Genomic DNA, 27,752 nt, shown 5'->3' with positions numbered 1-27,752 from the left:
AACTTCTGATCTGAGTGAATGCTTTGCTATGTTCGCTTCTATCGCCATAGTATCAAAACATAAAATGTTCTGGAAATAGGCACGATTGGAGTGCCAAGTGAATTTTGGCTACAAATGTGAATTTAAATAAAAAAGGAAATTAATCCGGCTCGACTTGTTCCTCTTTAATATAGATCAAGTATCTACGCTAAACGATATAGATCAAGTATCTACGCTAAAAAAGTGTATAAGGTACTGTGCGAAGAGTAATTGGAACGCCCTGACAAATCGTGTACAGAACTTATCAACAGTGTACAGAGCTCAACACTGACTAATCACAGGCTACTGCTTGCATGTCCATGCTAGTCCATGCTTAAGTGAACAGTGTAAAACAAATGTGTATCCGACTTTGCATTGTGTAACCATTCTGTAATCATTGTGTATACAACAAGCATCATGTATCTATTACAATACTAATATGCACTGTGTATTCTACAACATAGTGTTTCTCCTACAGTCATTGCCAGTACTGTATTACACAAACGCGTCACACAAACTATCTGCAATAAATATGCACCTCATTCTGCACTGAATTTGTCAAATTCTGCACAGTATCTGCTGTATATAAAGCATATAATTACTATGCAACTATCTACATTGCGTGTGCCTTACCTGCAATACCTTACAACCTGTTGTGTATCTGACTTTGCAATGTGCATTTGTTCTGTGAGCAATGTGTATATAAAAAGTACTGTGTACCTACTTTAATCCAATAAACACTGTGCATTTAATATAATATAAAATAAGCTCAGCGCATTCTATAACATAGTGTCTCCACTACAGTTATTGCCTGCACATCATATCTGTATTACTCAAACTATCTGTATTATATCTGCACTGTATCTGACATATGCATAATGTATAATTCATCTATATCTATCAATATTGTATCAGCATTACCTGTATAATCTCATAGCTTCGCATAGAAATATATAGCTTGGCAACATAGCATGCATGGTGCTGCGTACTATAATTGTGTGTATACAATAGTATAGTTTTTTTCAATCTGTAAGTATAATTGTTTTTATATAATTGTGCACAATTGTGTTATATACCGTAGAATAGTGTTTTATTCTGTGTTTTAATACGTTAGTATAATTGTGTTTGCATAATTGTACACCATAACTGTGTTGTATATAGTAGTATAGTGTCTTATTTCGTTTGTACAATTGTGCGCAGTATAAATTCTAATATCTAATGCTTTACAAGCATAGTGTATCTGTTTTTACATTGTGTATCAATTCTGTAAGCATTATGTATATAAAAAGCGCTGCATATCTATTCAAATTAAATAAGTATTGTGTACCTGATATAATGTATTGCATAATGTATTGTCCAGAGTAAAGTTTCATCTGTAATTACTATATCATCTAATAACAAAATTTAATATTCAACAGTGTGCCTGCATGCTTTATGTATGTTTATATGCGCATTTTACATGTGATATGTGATCTAAATGTGTCTTTACTAAGTGTATACTATATATTAGCTTAAATATGTTTCATTATATGTTTTACTTGTATAAGTGTGGGCAAACTATTATCTAATTTCTATTTTTATATAATGTGCTTACATGTTTTATATGTGTTATATATGTGCTTTTATATGTGTTTTACAAGTGTTTTGTATGTATCTTTATATGTGCAAGTGTATGTACTTGTATGTGTACGTATATGCTGTAATTAGTGTTTAACAGTGTCTAAAAAACTAAGATGTAACAAATCATCCGCCTATCGATCAAAACTAATGTATTCCTAAGACGCCTCTGTATGGCCATGTACAATTACGTAAAATTCTTCAATAAACTCCCGAGGTGGCCTCATGAGGCTTCTGGGAGTTGCTGCCACTAGATAGGGGAGGGCGCGGGACATATGCCTGTTTACCTCTGTTAAACATCAGGCGACCCCGTCCTCCGTCACCTGTCACCTATCTACGCTAAACAATTTATTACTATATTTAGTTCTCAGTGTTCTTACATCAGTGCTTCCAAAATTGTGCTTTATTATTTTACAATTTGTTACATGTTTTATTATATCTTTTTGAGTTGTTTGTTTTGTTCCAGTTTTTTTTATAGTTTTTTTATTGTTATGCTATTAATCATCAGTTCTGATTTAATTGTAATATCTTGATTAGTTCCTGAACTTCGAGCACACTGTGGGCTTTTAATAATTTATAATCTTAATTTTGAAATTTCTAAATTCCTTCTAAACTAATATATATATATACATATGCGTGTGTGTGTGCGTGTACCTATATATACACCCATAGGCATATGTATATATATATATATATATATATCATGGAATAATGAAGATATAACAATTAAATCAAAACTGATGATTAATAGTGTAACAAGCAGAACATAAAAAAGTGGGGAAAAAAAAAAAAAACTTAAAAGGATATAATAAAACATGTAACAAATAACTTAAAATTATGTGGCCTTTTTCAAGCAGCAACCGAAAATTTCTCAGCAGAGCCACGTTTATGAATTAATCTAGACGATTATTATTCATGAAATAGCCAAATAAAAAACAAATTAAATAATTTTAAAATAATGTAAGGCCATTAAAAGTTTCTCATAATTAATAAAGAATGCAATAAAATAAAGTATAAATTTTTATTAATCCAGAGGGGCAATTTACCGAGAAGGACTATTAATTTCATTTTGGCTTTTTGCGGTGAAATGTCGGTTCACTTTTCAAATTGTTGCCACCAAATATTAGAGCCCGATATTATATCTAAATAAATTAAATAAGGAAGAATCTGCATAAATGTATGTATGTTTCTCGCATTGTGATAAAGCAACGGTACCTAGAGCCATCAAATTATGAATAACGTATGTTTCTGCCCGAATATGGGCATCTGGAAACGCAAATTTGGAATTTGTTTTATTATCTATTTCATATTTTGTAAAACTTTAATGAATATTTGATAAACAAATTCATCGATTTAAAGGCGAGCATTAGCCACACTGTACGAAAAAAAACATTTTTAAAAATGTTCTTAAAATGATATATAGACAAGAAATAGCAGCGGCTGTTTCCTATGTATCAATGTTTAGGGCAATTCTTTAGTGAAGAAAATAAATTCCAAACTTCTTAGGGAAATTCAGATTTCTTTTAAGAATTGTTCGCGGCTATAGAACTACTAGCTACGAGGCACTTTTTACTGTCGCTGTTATTCCACCCGTAGGTATTGAAATTTCAAGAAATATTGTGATGAAGGACAGCATTTGCAGGCACTCCTCGTCAAATTTTCTTGATAGCAAACTTCCAGTTTCTTCTTTACCGCATTCTTTTAACAGGAACCTCATACCAGTTGTTGGCTATTCCTGAAGAGTACCAATTAATTTTCATTAGAGTCGGAAGTAAGATGAATGATAAGGTTGGTCTTGCTTTTTCTGTTTATGAAGATAAACAATAAAGAGACTTCAAACAGTACATAATTAATGATGAGGGCTAGTGAATTCGGGCTGAGTTGCTATGCTTAAACTTTGCTGTGAAATGATTTCAAAATTCTTGTAGTAAGTTGAGATCAATGCGCATTTTAATAAATAGTGATTTTCTTTCTTCGCTACAATTACTACAGAACATTAGTGCTTCATATATACTTGCAGTTGAAATTCAGGTTATTATTAATATATTGCAAGATCTTGAAATCGACATTAATTCTGCTTGTGCTCGTGGACACTGTGGAAATTTTTAAAATGAGAGGGCCTTTGCTCTTACAAAGCCACGAAACTTGTCACTAATTTAAATCTTCGCGTTCCTGTTTCTCACTTGAAGCGCATTTGTAAGAATGATTTTATCTGTATTTGGAACAGAGAATCTCTGGACTCACCAAAAGCACAAATTTTTTCCATAAATTTTCATAAAGTATGATCAATTTTCAATAACGTTTTGAGTTAACTAGATTTTTCACGGGACATTGCAATTGTAAGAGTTATTTAAAACGATTTGGACTTTCTTCAAGTGCTTTGTGCAGCTGTGGTAGCGGCGATGAAGATGTTAAGCATATTCCTCTCGAGTTCATTCATCATATCCAGCAGAAGATACTTCAGGCAAATCTGAAGCACCTGTCTATACTTTCGCCATCATTTGTTTCTGAACTTTTACGAACTAAAGAGCCAATTTGAGTTTTCGAATGTCGAATCATTTTCAAAATTAATTTGATTCGAGGATTCGGAAATTTTTACGTAGCTTCAGTCCTATAGGTAGGAGGTTTCTGTAAAATTAGTGTCTAACTTTGAATCGTCTCTGCAAAGTAAAAATTCTGTTTGGGGTTTTAAAATTTTACCAGTATGTTTTTTCACTGTAAGGTAACAATTTTCGTGTTTAAGTCATAGACATTTTTTATGCAGATATTGAAACGTATTTGCAATGTTAATATTTTAATCATTTCTGGTTATTTGTTTCTATTTTGTATTGCATAATTTCACATTTGATGCTGAAACTGTAAGTTTTAATGCATTCTTGTTTTTATTTCAGGTGGTGTCTAATACTTAACATATTTTCACTCCAAATGCGTTTATGGCTTCGTTCTTCTGGAAGTTTGCTGCTTATGTTGTAAGTAAATCATTTACATAGCTATAGAAAGGGAGCATGGAAATTTGAACTTTAAATTGTAGGGTTTTGATGTATATAGAACCTTATATCGATGCAAACCGTACTAGAGTGGAAGCGAGTTATCGCTTTAGTCTGTAACAAATGGCCAAATCTTAAGGAGGCTAAAATAATCTATATTTATTTAATTCTTAAATGAACAGAAAAACTGACATTGAAGGATAAAAATCCAATCGCATGCTTGACTTCTAAGAGCAAGCAGATTTCCATTACACATTCTTAAAGAGCACTCAAAACAAACCGCAAGTTTGTCTTAAATCTAACTACCATTTCAAAATTCGTTCTGACGTTTCTAAAATCATTGCACTAATCGATTGTAAGTAATTACTCAGATACGACCTAAGAACTAAAACTAGAAATTACAGATCTAGAGTACCGGACTTAAGAGGGCATCTAGTCCCTTATGAAAAGATGGAAAATTGACTCTGGAACTCCTGAAAGAGTGCTTTACTTAGGGTCACCAGTTGATATAATAGGGCTGTGTAATCAATAGTAATTTTCACTTTTCGTGTGCTTTTTTTCCCCTCAAAAGCGAAAATTATTTTCACAATTCTTTTAGTTAACAAAAATAGATATCAATACAGGACTTCTGCAACGGCAATGTGCATATTGTAAAGATATAAAGAATAATGTCTGTATTACCATTTACATTACATGATTTAAAATTTAAACTTAATTTGTTTTCTATGCTGTGTGCTGCCTTTGAAGGTGGACATCTTAAAGCAGAATGAATTTTAAAATACAAGATAAGGACAAATTTTTTAAACTATTAGTATTTTTGCAACAGAGTTATAATAAACTGGTAAAGTAAATGCTCAGTTCGAATAAAAATTCAAAATTTAAATTCTTTCTCGGTGAATTTTAAATTATGAACGAACAACCTTTTAGGCTTTTCTTATGGTTTAGACTAATAAGAATTTAAATAGTTTCCGGATATTTCTTTGGATATGTTTCCATATTTTTCCGTTCTGGAACAAATACCTTAAATGCTGACATTCGTCTTGAAAAAGAATAACTATGCATTTTTTGTTACTAATATGTAGAACGAAAAAACTATTAATTTAAGTTCAGGGACACTTTTGAAGAGTTGCGCAGCTGGTATGTTGAGTTTTGACGTTGGTAGAGATGCTGATCAAACATAATATTTGCTCTGACGCATTTGTTATAAGAGGGTTAAAGATTTAGCATTTCAGGATTCGACAGATTACCTTTACTTTTGTGAATATTGTAGTATCCAAATTCCTTCACTTATGAAATTACTCATTTGTGAATGCTGTAAATATCTAAATTCATACAATTATAAGTCTTCTGTAAGCAATATAAATTTCAAAATTATTTTACTTATATAGTTCTCATTATGAAATGTGTTGATAGAAGAAATTTTAGTGCTTTTTAAAAGACTGCAATTTTAAAAGACTGCAAATACATACAGTCTTTTTAAAAGACTGCAATTTTTATGCTTTGTTTTTCAGTAATATAAATAACAGTTGAACATAATGTGTAATTAATTCCAGTTTCTTTTTATTTGATCAGTATGTAGCTATGAATAATAATATGAATGCTATGAGTAATAATAATATTAATATGTAGTTATGAATACTCGTTGTTTCAAGGTTAAAAGTATTTTAATGGATTTTGAATAGATTAACGAGTGTTTTTAAGTGATTTCTTATCTTCAGCAAAATTCTGTTGAAATAGACTAAGATGTTATTATTATTGTTTTGTAATCTTGCTTTCAGAAAACAAGCCTGAAATCTAATTTTGCTATAAATCTGGAGTTTATAAAATAATTTACTTTTTATAAAATGTCATACGAATTTATAGTTCACTTTGTAGCTTCACCTAGTCATAATTAAAAACTGTCAATTAAATCTTGAGATATCTGTTTGTCAGAACTTTCGCTGGATTGGCGATAAGAAAAAATTATTTATCTTGTCTATGTAGTCAGTCACCTTCTAAAACAAAATGGCTCATTAATACACGCTGAAGTTTGAAAATCTAAGAAAATAACCTTCCTAACAGACCATTTGAACCACTTATCCAAGGACTGCTGATAGAATAATACAGTAAATTAATAAGGAACTTACTCTAAAACAAGACAAATGTTCTGATTAGAAGTGCGATTTAAGCTATTTTGAATTATGTATTGAACTCGAGAATGAAAGGATAATAGATTTCTTATGGGAAGAAGAGTCAAAAAGTATTCCTAGTATGACCAAAAAAGTAATAATTAGATAGTAGGCAACTTTATTATAAATATGTCATGCCCTCCTACTTAAAATACCAATATAGCAGCTCAATCTTGTCAACCTGATCGGAACTATAATGTCAGTGTCCGGAAAAAAACGAATTGCATAATTGGAAGCAAGTGCGAAGAAAGAATTAGCAGTTTGGCGAATTGAGAGGACAAAGGCGTAGTATTCAGAATAACTTCATATGTATATATTTATATTCATAGTATTAATTATCAAATCAAATGCATTGAAAACTTAAACTAATACATTTTGAATTAAGATTTCGTCTTTAACACAGCTTACTTGCTTTCTGCATCCAGCTTAGATAAACTACCGCTTGCTGCTGCTGCAAAGCTGTCTAAAATATTCATAAAATATTTGAAATAGTCATAAGTAGGCTGCCAATTTGTTTATAGCCGCAAAATGATTACCGAAATAAAAATGAATATTTAATTTGCCTCGGCTGTCAAGTTTTCTCTTCATAATGAAACATTCTTTGCAATCAGTATTTCTACAGCAATCTTAAAGCTAAGTTTGCATCGTTAATCATTACACACACATTGATAGATAGATAGATAGATATGGATAGATAGATATCTATAAGAGGCTTTCTCACGAAGACAGTCTTCAACAAGAAGCTCATTCCGCGTGATGACATAAAAGAGGCGGGGCACATTTTCAGGGAAACTGTAAAAAATAAGTGAATATTTTCTTATCTTATTAGTGCATATCTTAGTAGTAAAAAATACTAAGGTTATCTTTTGGCTCTTTTACGAAAAGAATAATTTAAACATTTAATACAAAAAGGCGAAATTACTTCCATTAAAATTTACCGCAAAACTGCCAGCTGGAAAGTATGATGCAAATACAGAACTACATAATATGTCGATGAAATTTTTGTATTTAGAGGTAGAATTGGGCCTGTTATTTTATTCATAGTATCTGTTTCGCAATTATCTCGAGGTGTGAAGTAGGTGGAAGTGACATGCGAACTATGGTTCAGTGAAACCACGTGAAGCCATGTTCTGTGGGTGGAAAGATGTTTTTGCTATTTTGAGTAGGGAGAAAATTTGTAATAAATCTAAAAACTCTTAAAAGGCAGAACGAATTTTCGAAGGTTAAGTAAACGCTACCGTGAGTGTAAAATAGAGTAAAAATGTATAATAATTACAAGGTTATTTTAATTTTGTCCGCGATCGTCACAAAATTACGAGTGTATTTGAAAGTAGCAGCTTTTAGCATCTTTCAGAAAGTTTGTAATACGTATTAAAATTATAAATTTATTATTATGGTATCCGAAAATATGATAGATATCAGTCCAAAAGTCTACAGAATCGCTTTGTAAGTGTGCAGCGCCATAAGGGTGTTGGCAATTATATGCAAAGCGATCGGCCGAGAAAGAAACGTTCATAATAGTAAAGATGTCTGCACCCTTTGGAAGGTTAGTTTTTAATTTGTTATAAGTACGTGTCATGGATCTGCCAGCTCCAAATGCCTGGACAGTGGTACACAAGTAAGGTTTTAGCAGTACAGAAACAGCAAATGAAAACTGTCCTTACACAACATTGCTTCAGCATAAAGATCGTCGCACTTTAATGAAGATTGCTATTGCGAACCGAAATTTATCTGCATAAAGATACGGACGCCTGTATGATTTTATCTGTTGCAATAGTGATAGACGTGCATAAATGTTCTGGTAAATTAATGTGTCATGTCATGCAACGACAGGGTGTCATTGTATGTATCTTAAATTTAGTGTAGCGTGGAATTTAGCTCTGTATGTAGTAAGCCAAAAAAGAGTAAAAGTAATTTATCACGATGTTCTCTGAGTGCTTGAGAAATGAAAACTGCTGCTTTTCATCTTCACTAAAAGATGACAAGCTGAAAGATCATATATTTATAAACCATTGCTTTACTGCTTGACTAGTATTTCACTGCTACTGACGATGCTTGAGAAGCTGGAATGCATAACCCAGCTAGGCAGATCGAAATGAAAGAATTATTTGTGTAATCAATTGCTGAAAAGGATTTACTTTTTTGTAAAGATCAGCGTTAAAAGTCAATGCAGTGCAGGATAGAAGTAAGAGGACATGACAGCATGCTATCATTATATCAGGACTTGTCAATTCAAGAACTATGTCATACCACTCTGATGCTTTAGGGAAGTTAAATGTAAATGATATTCAGAAAATATCTGCTAAAATGTAAAGGCATATAGAAGAGACCGAAATAAACTGATTTTGTAATGGAATGTATATGCCTAAAAAATGCATTAAGGGGGTGCAGTTGACTGTTTAGTGGCAAATAAAAACGTTCTGCTGACGTGAGTTTTTTTTCTGGTGTGGAGTTTGAGTAATACGTAATATGCGTTGTTACTTGAAAGCAGAGTTCACCGACATGCATTTTATCTGTAGGGCTGCAGATGGGAACAGAGCTGGTGCTCAAAAAGGAGGTACAGGGAAATCGTTTATTGTACATCTTTTAGTAACGTTTCCTTTTAGACGCAACCCCATAGATAAAATACATGTCGGCAAGCTTCGCCCTGGTGTAGCGATGTATATCACTTAAAACCCTCAGGGGGAATGACAATTTACGCCAGCCGAATGCTTTTGTCTTCTGTTGAATGTACACCTGTACCACCTCAACAGGCCATTCTGGCAAACACATTCCATCACAAAAATCTGCTTGTTTTGGTCTCTATGTGCCTTATATTTTTGCCAGATATTTTCCGAGCACCTTGTATACATAAATAGTTTTCCGGATGCACTAAAGTTACAAGCTTAAGACAATTTTTGATGAATACATATTTGCAAATATGTACAAATTATATCTTCGTTTGGAACTTCATCGGATGCGTAATTAGTGATTAATGCATCACAGATTCTTATCTCATTTTACCACGTTGCAGAATTTTAGGTACTTATATTTATTGGTGAATGCAAACATTGATCTAATTTGTTTTTTCTTTTTTGTTACATAACTGTAGGAATTAGAAACTACAGTATAAAAATGAGTAGGAAAAAAAAATAGCAATGATTCTTTTCAAAAGAGGCATGCTATGCGCTTGCCTCTTTTGAGATAGTAATCGTTGTGCGGACGGATAAACGGAGACCCTAAAATAATGGGCTGTACAAATAGATAGCGTCTTTGTATGATCTTTTAAGCGTTTAAATTCAATTAATCAGCTTCATCCAAATAAAGTTGTTGTGATGAAAAAATTGCTTTTCGGTACTTCCGTGCTTCATAAATAAATAACACTAGAAGGTATAAATTCATGCAAGAACTTCTTTACTTTAACTGACGAAATATTTAAATGTAGAAAATTCTTCTGAGTAATTTGTCATCTCTTTTACTCATCTGTTACTGTTATGTTGGGATGGATCCATGATGAGCCTCTGACACTTGAAAGTACTATCATCGAAAAGGAAGTCTGCGGTCAGAAGTTCCTTTTTTTTAATCTGCTTTTGTGAAATCGGAAGTAAGTCGATGTGCCAACGAACTTCTCAAGGTCTTCTTGTAGTTGTCCGTATTTCTTATTGCAAGCATCCTTTCAACGAAATGGAAATATGTATACTACATATTTCCATTTCGTTGAAAGGATGCTTCCTCACAGCGTTAAGGAAAATTTGGAAGGTATCTGTGTGGCAAATGTTTTCATGTTGTTTGTTAACGTGGAAGAAAGTTAATTTCGCCTGTTTCTTGAATTTAGTTTGAGGGAGAAGAAGTTGAAAAACGTTATGCTTTTATTGTAGTGAATATTAGTTACGCTGGAAATAATTTAATTTCTCCTTTTTATGTATATATGCGTAGACATATTTCATTACTTAAGCTTATTATTTTAAATAATAGTTTTAATATTAATTACATATGCTTTCATTTGATAAGATTCCTTTCGTTCATACGTCCAACAATGGCCAAGAGATTAAGATGGCTGAACATTGGTAGTTTGACCCAACTTCAAATTCAAAATATGGTATAAAGTGGAATATAACGGGCTGACAGCATAGATGGTTTCGTGGTTTTCCCGTGAACATAAATATAAGCTAGTTTCCTTTGGAAAATCTTCCTCGAAGGTATCTAGTATGCTTTGCCTTAATCAAAATAATTCAATCCAATTATTTGAGCTGATATACGTGTTCAAATTGGTAGAGAAGCACGTCGATGTAAAATTTAAAATTAGGCATAACAACAACCTTAGTCTGGCGTAGATTTTGATTAAAACTCTTTGATGAATGTATTTTTATTTAAATCATAAAAACATCAATGGAGTTTTATTAAAAATCTATGCTTAACTGTTTCTGTATTGCTTTTCAAAAACTTTGCTATTTTTCATATTATTAATAATATTTTCATATTATATTATTTATTTCAATTTTAATTTGCATGTTGCCGGAACCTGTTGATTTTCTGTTTCGTAACCCATTTAAAATTTACTCGAGAAATTGTAATTTCTAACTTTTAATAGTGTTTGTTTATTTGGCAACTTAATTACTGTTTTGTGCCAGAGGAAAAATTTTGATCACTGGCTGACAGACACAGAACTGTTTCAGTTCTTCAGAATTTTGATTCCTTGCGAAATGCCTGCCCTGAACGGAGAGTTTCACGTTTTTCTCATCATCTAACTAAATTAAATCAAGTTTCCCTTTCAGAGTCTTTTATCTAGGCATATATATCTATACATGATAAGATGTCTGCCAAGTGCTTTGCCTTTATTGATTAACTATATAAACCAACAACTAGGGGCAAAAGTTTTGCTTTTTTGAATCAAGTTTTAGATCTACCATTTGTCATTTGTAAATATATCGGATAACTAAAATTGAGAAATTAAAGGTTTCCTATTAACTAGTCATGGTGACTTTCACTCATTATTTTGCATTTATAATAAAAGCAATTAAAAATAAGTAAATGATTTAATATTTCATCTAAATATAAAAGCTTTCTTCCTGTTCTGTTAATCATCCATGCATGTAACTTTTGTAGCTTATGCAATTTCAAATTGAAATAAATTCTATAACAGAATCTGATCGCACGAAATCTTCTAATAGTAAATTGAGCAAAATTAACAAGACAGCTTTCTGGCAAAGATAAAAAACTTCACATTTTCGTTCTTGTTGGTTTTAATTATTAATTAAAATTATTTGAGTATTTGAATAGAGCAGTTTTAATACGTTTTGCTGCTTTTTTTCCTGTGAAAACGCTTATTATAGGCGAACATTCACCAGGGTCGATAATTGGTTAAGCTGCAGCGTTTGAACACCGTTGAACAATGCTAGTCGGATTTGAATCCCAAAGAACAGGTTGGGTGTAAGGGTTTTTCTCGGCATTCCTATATGTGTTAGATGAATACGAGGCAGTTTTCATTAGAAAATCCCTCACGGAGGCACACTTTCTCATACGCAGATAACCCTTGTGTGCTTTGCTGTTTTCAAATAAACAAAACTAGACTGGACAAACAAAGCAAAGACAAACAAGCAATTTAAATTTTAATCTTTGCCTTTACCTTTCTTGATGGCTGTAAAGAATTTTTTGTTTCTTCACTGTACTTTTTTCACTAAATTGAAAAGCACTAAAAGAATTGAAAAACACGGTCGGCTAGAAAATCGGTATTTTCGGAGTTATAATTCCACATATGACTAATAAAGTTTACAGAGTCCAAATAAGAAAATGATCTTTTAATAGGTTTAATAAATAAAATAATTAAAATAATATTTAATTCAATAATTTTTACTAAATTCTCTGTTATTTAAATACGCTGGTGGTAAAAATTAAAGGCAGAACTCTGAAGACTCATGTAACTTAAATGCAACTATAAGAATACAGCTCAAGATCTTCATTTTGTCATGCATGGCATAGTTTCCAAAAGTAAAATTGCTTATTTCTGCAAAAAATTAGTTTAAACAAGAATATAGGAAATATGACATAAGTGAAGTTGGGAAAAGTTGGTATTATAGCGTTGGTACATAGAACCGAAATGCAAGCTTTCCTGCAAATTTTACACTCTGTGATCAGTTGTTCGAGCGACGACAAGTACTATTCATCGTGAATAGATCAAAGTCTATTCACGATGAATAGCACTTTGAAGCTTCTGAATAGTGCTAGCTGAGGGCTGCAATGGTGTAATTTGTAGTCTTACTGTGCCCCATATGTGCTGTATCGGATTTGAATCCGGAGAATGTGCAAGCCATTTTATTCGCTGAGTTTCTTCGCCCTCAAGATAATTGTTCATTAGTGCAGCGCATGGGACTCGAGCATTATCGTCTATTAATAAGAAAGTGTTATCGATTATCCCATAAGTTACATAACATATGTCTCAAAAACATCTTCTCTGAATATTTTATATTCATAGTTGCAGTTAGTCATTTAAGAGTACTCTGCTGCAGTCCATGGTACTCAAATCCTAATGATCTCAGCACCTTTGAAACCGGGCGCATTTCGCAACCCGAGACTGTTGGAAACAAATCTTAGGTTTTCTTAAATACAGACTGCTTTTATATAGCCTATTACTCACGGTATATCTGCGAGTCAAATTCCTGTAACAGCTGTGAACGTTTTGCAATATGGGATGTAGTCGGTGGTTTTTTCCTTTTGCAACTGTTGCCCTATAATAGTGTTGGGAATCTGCTGTGGGACATTTTCGGTTTGGCAGTCTGCAGAAAACATCATTGTCTATAAGTCGTTTCCAAATCCTTGACATAATGCTTTTGGACTGTTTTAGGATTTTACAGGTTTGTGGTAGTATTTGTTCTGCAGCCATTCTCACAATCGCACGTCATTTGTTACAATCCGTCAAATGCCTATAGAACAACATGCTTCACCTTCCATACGCAAAACTTTTATGCAGCTGCTTGTTCAGTCCTTGAAATTGATTTCTTTCTGTACTTAATCAAAAGAAAGAGTGCAAAAATTTCTGTACATTTTGTGTAGCAAATTTTTTATATTTTGCACAATTTTATAGCTGGTCCTTTAATTTTTTCCGACATTGTAAGTCTATGCTTGTTTTTTTTTAATGAAATTGTAAAAAATTAAAACCATTCCTCCTATATATGCCTCTGAAGTTTCATGCTCAGCATATGCCTTTGTAGAGTGGAAGGTCTTAGTTTTGTTTTCTGGCAAGCGCATGGGAAATTTAAAAACTCAGTATTCTACTGTAATATCCAGGATAAAAATTTCCGGTACGAGAATTTTTTTAAGATTTCTGCTTGCGGAAATCCTAATAATTTTACAGTGGCCAGAACATGCTGAAATTCAACTCTTTGTCACTGAAACTTGCCCGGCTATCCTGATAAATCTAGCTTTCACCTCTCCTATTGCATTGTAAGTGATGATGAGAAGAATGTAAGGAATTGCAAGCATTCTTTGCACTCTAGCTGGTAAGCACTTGAAATTACGAGCACTCTAACTATCGTCCGTACAATGTAGTGGTTAGCACATTCAGATCACATCTAAAGGTCTAAAGCTTGATTCCCAACGTAATCATTATTACCATTCTAAGATTTCTACTCACAAAAACCTAATGATTTGATAACATAATCAGATATGTTTATATAATTATGTATGAGGGTAATTTATTAAGTTTTTAAGGTAAGTTTTCTTATCGGTAGAGTTAAGCGCCTGTTGAAACAAATATAGAAATTTACAGTTACAATAATATATAAGGCAACATGTTCTTCTGGGTGTAACGATGGATTTTTTTTTTTTTTGATAAATTTCTCGTTCACTCGTAAGTAAGCATCGTAAATCGAAAGCATATCTAATACGCATATTTACTGAACATCATAATTAGTCTAGTTTATCATACCATATATATGTTCAAAACACTTTTATTAACCTTGTATCGGGCTAAATCATTTAACGCAAATTTATTTCATACGTAATGTTCAGTGATATTTTTAGTATCACACATTTTCAATTTTCACAGCTGAAAATTTTCTAACAGTCAACTCTAGAGAAAATTTTAGATATTGAACTTTATTGACATATGGCAGAAACACAATAAATGAATAAGATCGTAAATTTTACTCTCTTCTGAGGCGGCTAGCAAGGTTGTAGTTGATATAATACTTGTATTTAAGTATTACAACCCTATTAAACAACTAATATATTATCTCTGCATCTAAATTTAGTATAAGAGAATTGCGAAGGTTTAAAAACAACCTTTTTATTAAACTCAACTTTTAACGTAAAAGAACGAATTGTGCTACAAATAAATCACTACTTGTGGCGATGTAAATTAATCAATAACAGTTATTTAAACATTGATAAAAGTAGTCTAAGTCTACACAGGCAAAACACTAAGCTATAAGCTGTTTACCTGTCTTTACCAGAGTGCAAGTTTAAAGCAATCGGCTGCGAGAGAATGGAAAGCCGAGATAACTACATTTAAACACAGCTGGCTAAATCTAACAGAGCTACTCAAATGCCAGAAGCTCTCTCTCTCTGTCTGTGTAAGATCTAAAAATCTTATCTTAAATACACGTAAAGCTAACTTGCATTATGGTGATTAATATGAAAAGAAGAAGTTCGGAATCATGATAACTGGTAATTTAATGAAAACTGAAGAGAGAATCGTCACTGAAGAGGGAATCGTAGGAATTAAGGTTGGATTGATACTTTCTGAGATTTCGTCACTGAAGAGAGAATCGTAGGAATCAAGGTTGGATTGATACTTTCTGAGATCGTGAAAACTGAAGAGAGAATCATCACTGAAGAGAGAATCGTAGGAATCAAGGTTGGATTGATACTTTCTGAGATTTATTGAGCATAAAATTTCAGGAAAACGTCAGAGATTGACGGGACAAATTGTTTCATGTTTAAATTATTAATATATTTATCGTAGCAAAACGTACTGTATTTTCTGGCAGTGTGCTTGATTGTAAGCATTATTCACATGTGCATGCTGTTATTCCTGAAATTTGTAAAGGTTAAAAATTTGAAATGTATTTCTAATAATAGCCCAGAGATCGGATTTTTTAATCACCGTGTAAGGTTTATTTTAATTTACACTTTTTACTTAGGTTGAAATTTCTCCTGTGCTCCTTTGTTTCATTTATTCCACCTTAATATGTAAATGAGAAGACTTTTAAATAGGAGTAAGACTCTAAATTTAAGAGATAAAGGATTGGCATTTCTGGCTAGCATCAAAGAAGCTCCTCTATATGTGTCGAAAATGAGCGATATTTGTGCCTGCTGGTGTGTTTCCCTTTGCTTTGAATATTAAATAATGTTTGCTAAAACCTAAAATAGCGAGATTTAGGATATAATTTAGCATGTTAATTTTTAATAATTAAAATCCGTGTTGTCTATTATTCCCGCGAGACGTGGAACTCAATTTCTGTTAGTTTATTTCTGTACCCCACTCAATAAGTCAACATTAAGTTTTAGTTTTTGTTACTCGTGTTGTATTCATTTTAGTGTTTGGGGGTATTAGTTAAAGGCAAGACGAAATTCCATCTGGCAGGCTGAAAGTTAGACCAATATTTAAAATTTCTGGCTCCTCGTAAACAGTCGGGGGGTCTATCGTCCCGTCTTAATTTTTCAGAGAAATAAGAAAAACTCTTAATAGTTTTAAAATAAATCTTTTTTATAGAACTTAACAACTTACACGACTCGTGTAATTGGCAGAGCAATTCACCGCCTCTTGCAGGATTTATCATAAACCTTAATATAAACATTTAAGTAGTTAAAAGTATGTGAATTCACAACAACTGTAAGCTTTGACTCAGATCCGCTTATAACGTTAAGTAACACTGCAAGCAAAAGGCAACAGCTGATTCAAGTAAATCTGTGGATTAGGCGTAAACAGTTCGCTGAAAATTAGCAGTCGCTACGAAATTTTTACTCTTATCATCAGGAACACTCTCCTTATATACGTTAATTAATTTCCAGCCTGATGGGTGCGACGAAAATAGGAAAAATAAGACAATTGGTTAATAAAGGTAAAACTCTACAAATTCCAAGTCAAATCATACTCATAATAGTATGCACAAATTAAAAAAATTTTAGTGTTATCTTAAAGGTTATGTGTCACTCCATGAGAGCTCAGAAGTCTGTAAATCTAATAAAAAAATCACTTAGTTGGTATTTGTCAATCTTCTACATTCTTCGCAACATAGAGACGTGGTCCTTTCCTACCTGAGACTGTCCAATAAATATTTTATGATTTATAAAACTAATATAAATCTTGATGCCGGTTTTGTGATTATCAGTACATGTAATTTGTGATTACAAAATACAATACGTAGCTAATATTTTATTGTGTTGCTTTGTTGCACTTTAATTGTAGTTTAGAAGGGATCCCTCAATTATTTGCGAATTTCCGAAGGGTTCGTAATGCCCAAAAAGCTGAGAAATAGTGGTTAAGAAAAAGAACAAAAAGAATCAGGAAGTGCATTTACACTTCATATTTGTAAGCCCTGAATCAGACAGTCATATTTAGGGAACTATAAATATGCATATAGTTTTCAAGATAAGAATTTTGAAGGTAATCACAGACAATTTGAAATAGTTTGACATTATTCAATAAGTATGAAACTAATCACCGTTACTTGATAGCACGTTATTATTCTGACGAATTCTCTTTTAGTCTAAGTTACTAAGCATCAAGTTTCCGGTGTAGAGTAAAATAAGATAGCATAACCGTACGTTTTCTGGGTGAAATCTTGAAATACTTGTTTTTGCTGATATGTTTTCGTCGATGCAGAAGACTGTCTGCGAGCACATTTATTATATAAAATATATATTATTCATCTCTAGCAAAGAATTTTAAAATTAGTTTTCATAAATTCTATAACTGTACTTTCCTTGTAGGAATAGCATTCTTTTATTTGCATTTAAAAGCCAATGAGCAACCTCAAAAGCAAGTGATTTACCTTGAGTTTTGGATGTAACAAAAAGAATCAGGAAGAATGCTTTGAGTTAACACTACTGTGCACACAGTTCCAGTTAACTTTTTTATATATCATGACACAATTGCTATTCACTCTGGTCTTGGGGGAGGAGAGCTACGAAAAATTTCAGACAACACTGGCCGGTTGATTTGATTTTAATAGCTCGCAAGTCGTGATAACTACCCTGAAGTAAATGCAAAGTACAAATTTTACCTGATTCTCAATTTCTGTTTAAAAATAAAATAAGGTCATGGCGGCTGAGACGTCTCTAGCTCTATTGTAAGAGTATGTGTAATAAAAATTACAAAAAATAAAGACTGTAAAATTTATTACAACTTTCTTCTTCCACAGTGGAAGGCAATTACTAGTATTAAGGATCTGTTGTCGGTAAGTTCCCCCAATAAGGATAAAGTTGAGTAGTCATTGAAATGAGTTCATTCCGGACACCCGAAGGGAATTTTTCATATTATTGTTTCTCGTTAAACCACCACTGTAACCTTACCTTGCCGAATAATGCTTCCCCTTTACCTTAAAGTTTAAAAGAAAAGGTGCTATATTTTACTTTCTGAAATATGTAAAGTAAATGTACTTGATCTACGAAAAGTGTGGAAACTGTAGATTTTGTAAAACAAATGAGCGATAAAATCCATTTTTCATTAACTTAATTTAATGCAGCAACTGTTCAAAGGCTCGAAGATTTTTTATGAATTTCGAACTTCATTAATAAAACATAGAACATTTTTCTGAAATGGTTACATAAATTAGAAAGTTACGAGTAGCATTGTAGTGTTACTATGGCATGGCATCTCAACTTGCTTTTGATAAAATATCATCTGCTTAGGAACAGAATTTTCTACGTACTTAATCGTTTGATTTGACCTAGTGAACATCTGTTGTCATGGATTCAAAAATTGAGCACATAATGACAATAACATTCTGTTGTGAAACGTATGAAACAGCAAATTTATTCAAAAAATTGTATCTGGTTACAAAAACCTTAAAAAATAATATTTTTAAAGGTTCTCACTGTTGCCTCATTTAAATCTAAACTTTTTGCAGCGACAGATCCCTTTTCTCATTTCAACAAACGATTCAAAATTTGTATTTTCATCTTCAATCAAATAAATTTTATTCTAAAAATTGTTTTCTTGCATTCAGACATAACTTGAAGTTGAAATCTAATTTCATATTAATTACTCTTAAAAAGAACAAAACTAATTAGTAACACATACCACCATTTTTTTACTTTTTTTTTTTTACAAAATCACAGATACGCAATTTATGTAGTCTACCAACTGAACACTTAAAGCACACATATAATCTATAAATACTGGGCCCCTTTCTAATTTCAAAAGATTTTCGATGTGTGAGAATGCAGGTATTCCCTGAATTTATTTTATTTTTGTGCATGCAAATAAATAGCCTGTTAGTATGTGCTCCATAAGATTGCGTAACATGTAAAATGTTTGGGATAAAAACCATGTTATCGAAATATGTACACAGGGTGATTGTAATTAAAGTTGCGATTTCAAAACTCTCTAACTTTAAAACTACCGATCAGAATGACTTGATATTGTATCAGAACAATCGTGAGGCAATGGAATTTTGTTTGGCAAAGAAAAAAAGTTCTAAAATGTGTCGATAGATGGCGTTGTCTGTTGAAAGAGCTAAATGTAGGAAAGGGGTAAGAACATGAATGTTGCTAATCGAAAGGAAACATTAGACTCCAAGGGTTTACGACTAATTTAGCAGCGAAAAGGCAAGAATATGTGTTTACAGCCTAAAGAGTGATAGTGACAAGAGAAAAAGAGGAGCTTTGTTAAACTAACATCTTTCGAATGGTTAATGAATAAGTTCTTTGATATGCTTTCCGCCTTGCTCCGCTAGTAGTTGGAAGCACATAACATGTTCCACAACAGATCGGAGGTTATTTTTGCTGATGCTATGAATTTGGTGAGTGATGCTGGCCTTCAAGTCGGCCAGATTCACAATCCTCCCGTTATAAACAACATTCTTCATGTATCCCTGAAGCCAAAAATTGCACAAGTTTACGCTGTTGGATAATGGCGCCTTATGATTCTATCATTTCCAAAATAAGCGATCAGCAATTTTTTCATACGAGTAGCATATGTGCGAGTACATACGAGTAGCGGCATCTTGCAGGAATATTGTGCGATCCACGCATTGATACGGCTGAAGTGCCGAAAAGAATTCTTACACAAAAGTGCTTCATACCGCTTACCAGTAACGGTGCAGGCAAGGGAATCTGCAGGTGTGACCTTTGAAGAACAGACTGACGACAAACGCTGCCCTTATTTCGCACCATACATTCACATTTTCAGACTGAAGAGGTAATGGCTGTAGCGGGAACGGATTCTCGATCGCCCATATCCTGCAATTTTGTGTATTTACAGAATCTTGCAAATTGAGAATTTTCCATGGCCATCCATTGTCCACTTCCATCCAGGTAAGAAATCGCAGTGCAAGCAATTCACGTGTTTCCAGGTCAACAGGTAGCAACTGCTGCACATGAGTTATCTTGCATGGATAATAGCACAAGATGTTCCAAAAGGTTTTACGCACGGTGTTGATAGGCAAATATAACATTAGGTCAATTCCCGCATCACTGTTGCCTATTCTTGTAATGTTTTGTCCACATTTTCTACTTACACCGCCGAAACTGGTTTTCGTCCTGTACCTCGTTTCATGTTAAATGAACTGGTGTCTTCGAATTTATATATCATTTTCCTCAGGTCATATGTGGTGAATGGGCCAAATTTTATGCCTTTTCATGCCCAGAACTTCCTGATAGTTGTTAGTGCACAGTCACCGTTCTGATAGAAAAGTTTCGCGAGCAGAGTACGATCGTTCTTTGTCAGAGTCATGATGAAGAATTCTGGCAAAGCGTTATCTGTCCTGCTAGTGCTTTGCATTTTTAGCACAGCTATGTCTGCGGTTCGCGTGCTACTTCTTAGTAATTTGCATACCTCCACAACAGCAATGTGAATCCTGACAGAGCCGTCTATCGGCAAATTTTGGAATTATTCTAAAATTTCCATGAAATAAAAGATGCAAAATGCATTCAAATATATAAGGAAAACGATTTACATCACTGCATGTTTTATATCATATGACATTAGGAATAGGTGTACTCAAATCTAATGAAATCATAAATTGTGAACTTAAAATATTTTTTTCCTTCGTCAAAAAAAATTCCATTGCCTCATGGTTATTCGGGTAAAATATCAAGTCATTCTGACGCGTATTTTGAAAGTTAGAGCATTTAATTATAATCAACCTGTTCATTCATACATATAGTGCTATAAGAAGTTTTACGCGTATTCGTTAACGTACTAGAATGAAACCATATTGCCATGCTAAACGAGAGTTTCCGCAGTTTTCTTATCGTGGAAGAGCGAAACCGTGTTATAAGAGGGATAGCTTTACTTTAAATTTTAATTTCATATTTTGTATTACTCGAAATCTCGCAAACAGCTAAGATTAGTTGCAAGCAAAAGCCGTGCAATTTAAAGTGTAAATGAAAAAGATTTGCTTAAAGCTCCTTCTGACTCTATTGCTACTAACACAGGCGGAGCGATACGTCGCCTGACAGTCTCAGTACAGTGTAAATTAAGCTAACTTGGGAGTGGAACCCCCCAGACTTATTAATTAAACCAGGGTTTCCCAACACATTTCTTGCACCGATCCGTTTTAAAAGAATGGTTTTCTTCATCGAATCCCCCCGTAGTTTTTCTCTTCATAACACAAATATCTGCACATAAAAAATTTAAAGATAACAATGAGCCTAAAACTATAAACGAAAGTTTTGAAAAAAATAGTTTATTAAATTTATGTATTGTTACTTTTTATATTATTATTTTTAATTTTACAAATATGAGCAAGTTCTTAGAAACTAAGTCACAGATTCCTGTTGCACCAGAAGTTCACTTTTAATTAATATGCTGGCTGCTCGTCATGTATTGATGCAAATTTTTAATATGTAAAACTGCTTAACTTTATTTTTAAATCGCTATCAATGCTTAAAAATGAAGCTATTGTTTACTTAGTTCTGAAAGGGAAGGAAACGTGCATTTCATTTTATGTTAACTTTTTAAACTGTTATTTATTTAGTCTAATTTCGGTTTTAGTAAAGAACGAAAATATTTCAAGACAATATCTTGCGATGTTTTTGCTTTCAGAGATAAAAATTCTGAAATTCTGACCAAAATTTGAAGCAAAAGTTTAGGCTTTACTGTTAAGTGCGATGATTGTTTTCTGGATACTGGACTAATGAAAGAGTATATTTTGATAGAGACGAATGAGGGAGACCTCAGAATTGTCAACTAACTGTGTGAGAAACTCGCTAACGTGAAATAAAAAAATTAGCTTTAAACTGACGCTTCTGTTATTAAAACATTCTATGCAATTTGAGCGAGATTAGCGTAGGTTTGTCGTTTTCAAGAAGCAAAACTATTTTGGTGCAGAAGTTCACAACACAAATGCACAATAGAAGTACTAAACAAACTCCCACACTCGTTGTTAGGTGACACACAAGTGATTATTCTGTACTGATATAATATATGGCCTTGAAAATACTATTAGAAGTAGTGCAAAAGTTATTATAATTGTCTCTTTAATGCATTATGCATTATATTATTAAAAATAATATAAGGATATAATGCGTATATTCTTATTAAATCTATCAATTTATGAAGCAATATAGCTTTAATTTCAAAATAAATTAAAAACTTATGGCATGTTGAATGGCAACACCCCTGAAAACTGGTGTTTTACTAGGTTATATGGGTGACACATCAGAAACTTGTAGCAAAGACAAAGATCCAGAATATTTTTAACTTAAGAAAGGCACGAAATACAACTGTACAGAAAACAAAACAAAGGTCTTAGAAGCAGAATGTTAAATTCAAAACTCAAAATTTGTTTTCCGAAATGCCTGCATTGTAACAGTTAGCGTAAACATCCGATTATTTTCAAATCCCGATTTTACCCCAGGTAACAGCATACTATTTTTTTTCATATATTCCTGACCCTCAAATATTCTTGCATAGTAATTTCCAATTGAATTAGACTCTGAGGGCAAGTAGTTTGTCCTAGAGAACGGTTTGATTCTCTTTATATATATATGTGCATTTATCAATATTTCTCTCTGTCTTTATATAATGAAAAAACAATTAAAATAATACGTTTAAAATTCATCCCATATTCATTTCGAAATAAAATATGAAAAAAAAAAAAAAAAACAGAATGCAAAATGAATTAAAATAATATATTTAAAAATTCATCCCATATCCAATTTTAAACGTATTATTTTAATTTATTTTACATTTCTGTTTTCTCGTTTTTACATATGTTTATTCCTAATTGAATGTGGGATGAATTTTAAACGTATTATTTTAATTTATTTTGGATTATTACCACCGTTTGTCTCTACTTTCAGCGTGCAATTGTATTAGGTTTTGAACTACTTTGTATTTATTCTTTAATATATATATATATATATATATATAATAAATCGATCCATCACCTTAAATTCTTGTTTTCTCGACGATATTACTAAACATTTTAAAAGCAAAGATTTCGGAAAATTTAGCTAAAATAAAATAGCAGAAGAGATCAAATCTAAAGCGAAACAATAATTACTATTAATCGCAAGCTAACAAAATTGAGCTGAAAATGTAAAATGGCGTGAAAATCAAAAATTAAAAATTGTTCAAGAGACAAATTTTTGAGAAAGAAGCAACAGAGCAACATTAGAGGTGAATTAAAAATCAAAGCAATACCAGAAGATTGTTAGTTAATTGTAACAATGACACAAGAAAAGTGAGCATATGTTAATTTGAAAGCTAAAAAAGCAGGATAAATTTAGAAACTGGCATTTGCATTGTAGAAAAACTATGCATTTCTGGAAGTAGGTAGTAAAAACGAATTCCTGTTTTTGAAAGAGCGAAAACATTTCTATTTTTACTCCTTGAAGATAAAAAATATGGTCTCAGTCTTTCTCGAAACGCATGGTGCTTTTTTATAATAAAAATGTCAATTTAAGATTGAATTTTGCTTTATTTGAAACCTAGTTAAATACCGATGGTTCAAAGGTAGTAAATCTGAAGTTAAATTATTAAAATTATGTTTGTACCGCATGGAACAAAATTTTAATTCATAGTAACAATGGTATATGTCTGGAAGGTTTCATCATTTATAAAACCTTAATATCTTTAATCCGTTTTTTTTTTCTTTTTTGTTATTCGACGTGACTGGAAATTGAAATGAAAGAGAAAGAAACTAGAGTTCCATATCTCTGAAAATAGTGTGACCTAATGTACCTCAGGGCGGAAAAAGGCAACATATTTTTCAAAACAAGGAACTTTCTTACTTGACTGACTTTCTGAAAACCATCTTTCATCCTGCCACCGAGCACAGAACCAAAACATTTACTCTTCATTAAATAATGATAATTCCTTTCTTATCACAGAAAGTTATTTGAGGATATACCGAGACCTAGATTCAAGAATTTCATTTTTTGATTTCGAGTAACTTCGCTGCCTTTTATGTTAGAAAATTACGGTAAATTTATGTGTTGTCTCTGTTTAACATTAATTGCTTTCGCGAGGGAAAAGAATGTCATCACACCTAATAAATTCTCCTACAAGTATGTGAAATAAAATATTACATATGGGCATTAAAATATCTCTATTTTTTATAATTTGTTTTGCCAAATTTACTCAACGTTAGAATACCAAAGACATCATCCATGCGACTTAACAAATTGCCTGTCATATATTATTTTTAAAATTGACAGATTTTTTAAAGTTTCAAATGTAATTCTTTCATGTTTTCAGTCTCGCATGGTTTTATAATCTGATTACTGAATCTGCCTGTTTCCCAGTTGTTTAGGTCCTTGATCTTATAATAAGCTTTGTCTTTGCTGCGAAAATATGAATAATTTTATTATTGAAATGTATTACATATTCTTAGCGATGTTTTTAAATGTTGAGTAAAAAGCACTTCATAAACTCTTAATTTACTGTGCAATAAGTATATTTATCACCAGATATAGGCAATTTCAATCTGTCTTCGGCTTCAAAAATTTATTATCATCATTAGATTTCATTTCAGAGCCTTACCTATAGCTGAAGTATATGATATGCATAGCCAGGAAATTTTTTTAAAATTATTTCAGTGGCACAAATATTATTTCTATATAAAAATAAGCTAATTCTCTCTCATTATATCAGCAACAATGGCACGCAGTTTTTAATGATTTTCGTCTTTCTAATCAAATGATCTTAAAGGCTCAGATTCCTTCCAATATTTCACCTATATTCAATTTTAGTCGATTAAATGTGGCAAAAGAATATCATAATTGATCAGAAATCAATAACGCGAACAAACAGACATTCTACTTTATATGTATAGATTTTGTAAAATTTATAAATGTTTGATTAATAAGCTCTACGATTTGAAACGAGCAGTAGCAACACTTTGCGAAATAAAGCATTTTTATCTCCAACGCGCAACATTGTTGCCACTCGAAAAAATGACTGCGAAAATTAGCGCTTTTATAGTTTTTAATTAGTATTTCGGCTGATTTAAGTCGAATCGGAAATAATGTATTTAATGTTTGGCAATGCTGTTTTTATTTCATCGTAAAACGTAGAAAGTTTTGATTAACGAATTCTAGAATTTGAAAGCGAGTAGTGGCAACAACTTTCGAAATAAAGCAGATTTTCATCTCCAGCTTGCAAAACTGTTGCCACTCGGAAAAATGCGGACGAATATTATCGTTTTTACGAGTTTTTAATTAATATCTCTGATTTTAGCTTTTTTTTTTTTTTTTTTTTTTAGTGGACATCGACCTTTTTCAGAACCCTGAAAGTAGTGACCGAGTTTTAGAGGACAAGTACACAGACTTTTTATATATAGATAATAGTGGTTATGTATAAATTAATGTCTTTTTCTTCTTTGAATTTTGTTATAATTTGTAAGATGCATTAGATATATTATGCTACATGGACTGGCAACAATAATTTACTTTTGCCCTTGCCAGAAACTTGCTATGAGCAGAATGAAAATAATAATGCAGTTTTTTATGTATATTTAAATATGTATACTCATATTTTTAATACAATAGTCTGCTCAAAAATTTCATAGAAAAGTCATGTCACGGATGAGAAACTCACAATAATTAAATTAGACTATATTGCACCAGTTGGCTCTCTTCAGAAGAAGGCACGAAGTGATATGATCGGAGCACCTTAATTCCTATTATAATATATTATTATTATTACTGCTACGCAGACAATTGTATCCGTCGAAGGGAGGGATTCGCCACTGAGGACATCAGGGCTGTGAAGTCGGCAAGGAAAATGACAGACTCTGATTCCGACTCCTGGAATTTTAAAGACTCCGACTCCCTCACATATATGTAAATATATACACATGGGTTGCAGCTTATTTTTTTAATATAAAAGAAGTAATAGATGTTACAGAAAAAAATTGATTTGCATAGCAAATTATTTACATTAATTAGCATTTATTATGAAATGGAAAAACTGGCATTAGTAATTTCTAAGAAACAGTATAGTTTCGGCAAGATCTTCTCTGATAAAGGACCATAGATCCAATCTGATGAACTTCAGAGCTGAGAAGAGTCTTTCCACACTTGAAATAGACTTGACTTGAATAGGAGGAAGAGCTTGCTTGACTTGAATAGGAGGAAGAGCTTGCTTGACTTGAATAGGAGGAAGAGCTTGCTTGACTTGAATAGGAGGAAGAGCTGTTACTGTTAGGGCTACTTCTTTTAACTTTTCAGGCTAGATTAATAAGATCTAAAAGAGGTGTCTTGCAAGAGCAATCATATTTCTCTATTTCCTTCAAATGCCGTAGAGAAATTTTGTTTCTATTTTTTTCATTTTTATATATGTGAAGGCTCTTGGTTCTTCATTTTCATTCGCTTTGCCTAAGCCTTTTCAATATTATCCAGATATTTCTCAAAATCTCATTCATCACTGGAAGAGGATGATACAGACTCAGTTGCAATGTCTGCAGCTTGACTATCCAGATTTGAATACTCCAATTGTTTTGAGAATAATCTCATTCTTAATGAAAGTTCATAGATGGCATTCTTTGCCTTTTTAATTTGTTCTTCATCCAACAAAATTCGGTGGATCTACATATATTGAGCCTAGCAAGATCTCATTGCCTAGCAACCTAGTTTCTCTTTTCTTCATTGAAGAAATGATTCCTTCTGCAATAAAACCTCCATTTCAGAAAGAACAAACATCACATTCTTCCATTCTCGCCTCCTGGCAATTCTTCAGATTGTAGCATTTTTGTGGCTATATTCAGTGTAGAAAGAAGAGTTTCCAATTCTGCAAGATCATTCCACAGTCTTTCTGTTAGTGAAACATAGGGTTATCTACATCTTCTAAAAATGTTCTTAATTCTAACAACCTCTATATCATAAAATATTTACTTCTCCATCTCATTCCTTGATTTTGGGGAGTTCTTGCTGCTTACGTACGTTGTAACTAAATGAAGCAGTTTAATTAATAATGGCAAATATCACATCCATCCTTCTCCCTTATATTTATTTATTAATATGTCAATAAAAAAGAAAATAACTTTTTTAATGTATGTAGTCCATAAATAAAAATAATAACTCAGTTTGTGATTAAATCTTTTTTCAATTCACTTTAATTTCAAATTCAAACTATCCAACATAAACTGGAGTCAGAGTTGGAGTCGACGTGTTTTTAGCGACTCCAACTCCGATTCCTTTTACCCAAAAATCTGCCTAACTCCTATTCCGACTCCATGACTCTGACTCCACAGCCCTGGAGGACATCTTAGGGAAACTGGATCGAATCTATATTACATATGGGGAAAACCACGAAAATGTTTATACAGCCACTCCGTTAGCCGAGATTTGGACCCCGAACCGAACTACTACT

General features: G+C 32.4%; 1 protein-coding gene across 2 annotated transcripts in view; it reads left to right on the top strand.

Annotated features, from left to right (window-relative positions):
* Window positions 1-27,752, top strand: part of LOC118182129 (uncharacterized) — a 388,309-nt gene that overhangs the window by 226,844 nt on the left and 133,713 nt on the right. For both annotated transcript variants that reach the window (XM_085820779.1, XM_085820778.1), the window contains one exon: window positions 4,527-4,604. The gene's annotated coding sequence lies outside the window, so the exon portion shown is untranslated. The remainder of the gene's footprint in view (window positions 1-4,526; window positions 4,605-27,752) is intronic.

This window comes from Stegodyphus dumicola, chromosome 7 (assembly GCF_044657685.1).
Source record: "Stegodyphus dumicola isolate Sdum_Otavi_A_Nest chromosome 7, ASM4465768v1".
Taxonomy (NCBI): Eukaryota; Metazoa; Arthropoda; class Arachnida; order Araneae; family Eresidae; genus Stegodyphus; species Stegodyphus dumicola.
This window is presented reverse-complemented; position numbering and strand designations above follow the sequence as displayed.